This window comes from Tiliqua scincoides, chromosome 16, assembly GCF_035046505.1.
Source record: "Tiliqua scincoides isolate rTilSci1 chromosome 16, rTilSci1.hap2, whole genome shotgun sequence".
Taxonomy (NCBI): domain Eukaryota; kingdom Metazoa; phylum Chordata; class Lepidosauria; order Squamata; family Scincidae; genus Tiliqua; species Tiliqua scincoides.
Window position 1 is genome coordinate 1,258,540 of NC_089836.1, and position 7,317 is coordinate 1,265,856.

The following is a 7,317-nucleotide window of genomic DNA, read 5'->3' on the forward strand; positions in this document are numbered from 1 at the left end:
TCGCCAGCCTCCTTCCCACGGGGGGGGGGGATAGCCGGCTGCTGATGCTGCGGCCGCCCTTAAAGGGGAAGCGGCGCCTTTTGTGCCCAGAGGGCGGCAGTGCCTCTGGGCATGTGCAGAGTGCCTCTCAGTGGGAAATGCGATCAGGGGGTGCAAAGTTTCTTTGGGGGGAAGGGGAGGGGTCTAGCAGAGTGGGGGGAGGGTGGTGATGGGGGGTTGGCAGGAGGGGGCAGAACAGGGCAGTCTTTGGAGCCCAGGTCTACCTGGCTTCCCAATGGCCCCCTTTTTGACCCTGGGCACAAATTAGCCCCTTTACCCCACTGTCATGGGCCCTGGGTACAGGGGCATTCTGCTGCCCAGGACAGGCGGGCACGGCTGGGAGGCAGCCCTTCTCCTGCAAGGCAGGCAGCACACCATGGCCTGCTCTGCGCCTTTGCCCCTCACTCTGGCTTCATTCCAAGACCCCACAAAGCCCTGGGGAGGAGGGCATGTAGGTGGGGAGGGGGCTGCTTCGCATACAGAGGATCCCAGTGGCTTTGCTCTGCTGCAGCCTGTCCAAGGAGGGCCAGGAAAGACCCTCCTCTGCTGGGAAAGTGGGAGAGCGCCGAGTCCAGAGTCCAGCAGCTTCCCCAGGACTTGGGGGGCAGGTGAGGTGGGGCTTCCCTGTTCTTTTGCCTTCCCATCCAGTGAGGTGTGCCTCTGTACTGCCCCACAGGCCAGGCTGATGCTGGAATGGGGGGGGGGGGACACACCAGGGCATTCCCATCAGGGTCCTCTTCCCCCAAGAGGCCAGGCCGGGGTCCATAATGGGGTACAAGCCATGATGTGTATGTGCAACCTCCTGATTTTAGAAATGGGCTATGTCAGATGCAAGGGAGGGCACCAGGATGAGGTCTCTTGTTATTTGGTGTGCTCCCTGGGGCATTTGGTGGGGTGCTGTGAGATACAGGAAGCTGGACTAGATGGGCCTCTGGCCTGATCCAGTGGGGCTGTTCTTATGTTCATGTCAGATGCAAGGGAGGGCACCAGGATGAGGTCTCTTGTGATCTGGTGTGCTCCCTGGGGCATTTGGTGGGGTGCTGTGAGATACAGGAAGCTGGACTAGATGGGCCTATGGCCTGATCCAGTGGGGCTGTTCTTATGTTCTTATGTTCCTCCCCCACAGACTATTGCTGTGAATATCTCTGCATATCAATGCATTTGATATCTCTGAATATCTCTGCATTGTTTGGATGGACAGCAGCTGCCTTGAGGGCTGCTCCTTGAAGACTGGCTTGGAAGTCACTAAAGTCTGCCTGGCCTTCTCAGCAAGTCCCAGGAGCTGGGGGGGGGCTGAGATAGAGCAGGAAGCCCTACACCTCAGGGGGCAGAGGTACTGGGTGTCACACACAAGTGTGACATGCTCTTGAAGCAGCTGTGTTGTGCCTGCCTGTGAAACGTTTTTCTAAGGATCTTAACTAAGGAGCACCAGCAGGTGGCAAACTAAGAAATGTGCCCAGGGGAATGGGTTAAGATCTAGGCCTTCATCTTTCCTAAGTGCTGCCTGAGACAGAGCATGGTTCGTTAAAGCTACAAGCCTGTGCAAAAATACCTGGACTTGCTGAACACAGGTTTACATTTGAGTAAACATGCATCAATCAGAACACGTCTTTGATATTTATCTGGATCGTTTTTAAAGTCCCATTTACATTTGTTCTGCACTATAACAAACCCACTCATAGAACCAGAGAAAGCCTTAGATGGGTGGGTCCCTGGAGGTCATCTAGTCCAACTCTTTCCTACAGGTGGTCATCAAGCCTCTGCTTGAAAGCCTCCAGTGAGGGGGGAAGGCGATCCAACTTCACAAGGCAAGGCTGTTCCAGGGGCAGGCCTTACAAGGAGGAAATTCTTCCTTGTGTCCAGCCTAAATCTCCTTCCCTGTAGTTTCAACCCCTTGGTCCTAAGACTGCCCTCAGGAGCCACTGAGAGTAAGTCCTCCTTCTTGAAGATGAAGGGGAACATATCTCCCCTTAGCTTCCTCTCTGCCAGGCCAAATGTACCAAGCCCCTTTAACTGTGCCTCATTCAAATTAGTTTCCAGGCCCCCACCGTCCTTGCTTTTATTTTTTTTTCACATTTTTATACCCCCCTCCTCCAAGGAGCTCAGGAATGGTGTGCCTGGTTCCTTCCCTCCTTGTGTCCTCACCACAACCCTGTGAGGCAGGCCAGGCTGAGAAACAGTGGCTGCCCCAAGGTCGCCCAGGAAAATTTGTGGATGAGCAGGATTTGAACCGGGATCTTCCAGGTCTAAGTCGCACTCCCAGCTTGTTGCTCTTACCTGAATCTGCTCCAGCTGATCAATGTCCTTTCTAAAAATGTATGCCCAAATCTAGATGCTGGATTCCTAGTGACTGCTGCAGCCACCACCAGTGGAAACACTTTCTTGCTGTTGCACCAGGATCTGTGGTGCGGCTGTTGGCAGAGGGGCTTCTGAGACTTTTGTTGTGCTGGTGCAAGTGGTGTTGTGCTGTCTCGGGGACACAGTTTGGCCTCAGATAAAGCGCCAAGGTAGGAATGGCAGGAGAAGAAAAGACTCCAGTGAAGTAATGTAAAGTTGTTTGTTTTGGATAGACTCAGTGGGTGCTGCTGCCCTTGGGGTGCCCAAGCAGGGCCTCCAACAGCCTAGACAGTAGATGAGCTGGCTTTGGTCTGCCCAAGTCCTTGCAGCCCAGCTGCGTATGCTTCCTGCCAGCTGGCATCTAGAGGCTTATCCAAGGGAGATGGATGATGTCCTGCTTGGGGGAAGCAGGCAGGGCAGCAGAAACCCCCCCCCCCACTAGGATTGTGGGCATGTACCACCCTGCAGACTCTTCCCGGCTCAGCATCTAAGAGAGGACAACCGGGGTGAGGGCATTCAACAGCAGAGCTGCTCAGAAGAAAGACCCCAGTGAGTCCTGTCTCATCTGTTAATTTTTGCAAAGTTCTTGCTCCCTTCTGGTCTTGGCCCTGGAATCCTAAAAATGATGACATTCATCACAGTGGAGGGGGCACTTCCAGGAAATGCCCGAGAGCTGAGCACCCATGTTTCCTGCAGGCCAGAGGGAGTGGCCTTCCCATAAGGGACTTGGCCCTGAACAATGGACGGAGCCTTGGGAACAAGGGTGAGGGGAGGGACCGGGGCTTCTTCTAAATAGGACACTGTGAGCCAACAAAGGGGGGGGCACTGCCAAAGGCAGGCAGGAAGTGGCCCGTCCCTGTGCGCACTCACACACACACACACACCACAGAGGAACGCACAAAGTGTCTACACGACAGCTGTGCACACTCTTGGGTCCATGAGCCCCCTGCTGTGCCTGTGCAACAGAGTGGATTGCACAGTTCTGGGCCGTGTACAGACAGAGCATGGGCGCATCTCCACGTAGAAAAGGTGCTAACCAAGGGCTTCCAACATCCAAAGCTAAGCACTTTGTCCTGGTGGTTAAGCACATGCTTAACCAGGGATGCAAGAACACAGATGGTGGAGCCGTCTTAAAAACTGGGTCCAGTAACAGAGTTGGCAAAGGGGGAAGGAATCAAGCAGTGATGGGAAGGCTATCCTAGGAGCATGCGCAGAGTGCCTTTCCTTCTCTGTTACTCTCCAGCAGGCGCCCCTCCGCTCACTTGGGGAAGGTCTTAACCCCCAGTTAACCTCTCAGAGAAGGACTACCTGGAAGGAAGGAGATGGAGAGGAGGGGGGGTCCAATGAGAACAGAAATCTCCTCTCAACGGTCCACTTTGGCTTCCACCTCTCCTTTAGTTGGAGAAAATCATGTTGACTCCTCAGCTTTGCAAGACATATTGCATCCTTTCTCAGGCAGGGCTGGCCTATCCATAAGGCCAACTGGAGGGGTCGCCTCAAGGCAGCTGATTGGTAGGGGGGGATCACCCATCTCCATCCACCTACTTGCCTCCCATGAAGGCGGTTACCCTGTCCTGTAATTGCCAGGATCTGGGTCTCAGAATGCGAGACTCAGACTGCCTCTGAATGCAAAAACTCCACATGTGGCAGTGTGGCCTCCAGAGAGGGAATCATTAAAAGCCGGTTTGGTGGTTGCAAGCTGCTGACGTGGGCTGGACGCTGGAAGGGGGATCCAAGGGGGACCTGGGCCTCTCTCCTTATTCCATCTTCCCAGCTGCAGGACAGCCATGGGGAAGGTGCTGCTCCTTCCTCTCCTGCTTGTGAGCGACTCAGAGGTGCCCAGCTGGCCACTGCAGGGCACAGGATGCTGGACATCAGGGCTCCTCCAATGTGCTAGAGAGGCTGCATGACCCAAGGTGCGAGACAATTGTATTGTGAAAATATTGTACTGTGAACCTAAGAATGCATTATTTTTTTTGGAAATTCATTCCAGGACTCAGAAGCTGAAGTGTCTGCCGCAGAACTAAGCATTTTCCCTCCCTGAAAGAAAATGCTGGCCCAGTCCTCAATAGGATTAGAGGCGAAAAGAGAAGATGTTTCAGACCTCATTGATAAATTAAAGATCAATAAGTCACTGGGCCCTGATGGCATCCACCCAAGAGTTATTAAGGAATTGAAGAATGAAGTTGCTGATCTCTTGACTAAAATATGCAACTTGTCTCTCAAAACAGCCACAGTGCCAGAGGATTGGAGGATAGCAAATGTCATGGCGATCTTTAAAAAGGGAAAGAGGGGGGACCCGGGAAACTATAGGCTGGTCAGCCTAACATCTATACTGGGTAAGATGGTGGAATGCCTCATCAAAGATAGAATCTCAAAACACATAGACGAACAGGCCTTGCTGAGGGAGAGTCAGCATGGCTTCTGTAAGTATTGCCTCACGAACCTTATAGAATTCTTTGAAAAGGTCAACAGGCATGTGGATGCAGGAGAACCCATGGACATTATATATCTGGACTTTCAGAAAGCGTTGGACACAGTCCCTCACCAAAGGCTACTGAGAAAGCTCCACAGTCAGGGAATTAGAGGGCAGGTCCTCTCATGGACTGGGAACTGGCTGAAGACCAGGAAACAGAGAGTGGGTGTCAACGGGCAATTTTCACAATGGAGAGAAGTGGAAAGTGGTGTGCCCCAAGGATCTGTCCTGGGACCGGTGCTCTTCAACCTCTTCATAAATAACCTGGAGACAAAGTTGGCAGATGACACCAAACTTTTCCGAGTGGTGAAGACCAGAAGTGATTGTGAGGAGCTCCAGAAGGATCTCTCCAGACTGGCAGAATGGGCAGCAAAATGGCAGGTGTGCTTCAATGTCAGTAAGTGTAAGCTCATGCACATTGGGGCAAAAAATCAAAACTTTACATATAGGCTGATGGGTTCAGAGCTGTACGTGACAGATCAGGAGAGAGATCTTGGGGTGGTGGTGGACAGGTCGATGAAAGTGTTGACTCAATGTGCGGCAGCAGTGAAGAAGGCCAGTTCTATGCTTGGGATCATTAGAAAAGGCATTGAGAACAAAACAGCTAATATTATAATGCCGTTGTACAAATCGATGGTAAGGCCACACCTGGAGTATTGTGTCCAGTTCTGGTCGCCACATCTCAAAAAAGACATAGTGACAGATTGAAGGAGGGCAGGATTGGGCTCTTGGCCTCAGATACTGGGAGATCTTAGACCAGCCCCATGAAGATGACACTTCTTGCAGCTGAGGCTGTGGATTCCAGTCCACAAAGCCTGATGCTGAAACAAATGCTGAAGTTCTTGCATTAGCCAGCAGATGGCACATCAGATCCAGGATACATTTTACTAGCAAGTGACCAACAGTGAAAACTGACAACTGAGTGAAAAGTGACTGAAAACTGAGTGAAAAGTGACTAAAAAGTGACTGACTGAGTGAAAAGAGACTGAAAACTGAGTGAAAAGTGACTAAAAAGTGACTGACAACTGAGTGAAAAGTGACTGAAAACTGAGTGAAAAGTGACTAAAAAGTGACTGACTGAGTGAAAAGAGACTGAAAACTGAGTGAAAAGAGACTGAAAACTGAGTGAAAAGTGACTAAAAAGTGACTGACAACTGAGGGAAAAGTGACTGAAAACTGAGTGAAAAGTGACTAAAAAGTGACAACTGAGTGAAAAGTGACTGAAAACTGAGTAAAAGTGACTAAAAAGTGACTGACAACTGAGTGAAAAGTGACTAAAAAGTGACGACTGAGTGAAAAGTGACTGAAACTGAGTGAAAAGTAACTATAAAGTGACAACTTAGGGAAAAGTGACTGAAAACTGAGTAAAAGTGACTAAAAAGTGACTGAAAACTGAGTGAAAAGTGACTGAAAACTGAGTGAAAAGTGACTAAAAAGTGACAACTTAGGGAAAAGTGACTGAAAACTGAGTAAAAGTGACTAAAAAGTGACTGACAACTGAGAGAAAAGTGACTGAAAACTGAGTGAAAAGTGACTAAAAAGTGACTGACAACTGAGGGAAAAGTGACTGAAAACTGAGTGAAAAGTGACTAAAAAGTGACAACTGAGTGAAAAGTGACTGAAAACTGAGTAAAAGTGACTAAAAAGTGACTGACAACTGAGTGAAAAGTGACTAAAAAGTGACGACTGAGTGAAAAGTGACTGAAACTGAGTGAAAAGTAACTATAAAGTGACAACTTAGGGAAAAGTGACTGAAAACTGAGTAAAAGTGACTAAAAAGTGACTGAAAACTGAGTGAAAAGTGACTGAAAACTGAGTGAAAAGTGACTAAAAAGTGACAACTTAGGGAAAAGTGACTGAAAACTGAGTAAAAGTGACTAAAATGTGACTGACAACTGAGAGAAAAGTGACTGAAAACTGAGTGAAAAGTGACTGAAAACTGAGTGAAAAGTGACTAAAAAGTGACAACTGAGGGAAAAGTGATTGAAAAGTGACTGACAACTAAGTGAATTGACTGAAAAGTGACTGTCAGTGAAAAGTGACTGAAAATGGAGACCTGTTCCTCAGCAGGGCCTTTCCCAGGCTCTACCCCTCTTTGCCTCCCTGAGGTTCTCAGATGCAAGGGAGTGGCAATGGACTGCAGGTCTTGTGTGCTCCCTGATGGGAGGCATCTGGTGGACCTGTGAGATGCAGGAAGCTGGACTAGATGGGCCTTTGGCCTGATCCAGTGAGGCTCTTCTGATGTTGCAGCACCTGCCTGCAAGGGACTTCTGCCATGATGCTGCTGGAGGCTGGTCAGCAACTGACAGCTGGGAGTCCAGCAAGAGATGTGCAGGGCTCTTCCGCCCTGCACTAGAGGGCCTGCTGTGAGCATCAAGCTTGTGGGGAGGTGGAGCAGGGAGGGGAGGGGAGGGGAGGCTGCTTTGCCCACTGCGCAGGTGCTGCATGGCTCTCTGCTTGCAACT

General features: G+C 50.3%; 1 protein-coding gene across 1 annotated transcript in view; it reads left to right on the forward strand.

Annotated features, from left to right (window-relative positions):
* NOTCH1 (notch receptor 1) overlaps positions 1-7,317 on the forward strand; it is a 787,535-nt gene that overhangs the window by 695,201 nt on the left and 85,017 nt on the right. The gene's annotated exons all lie outside the window — the stretch shown is intronic.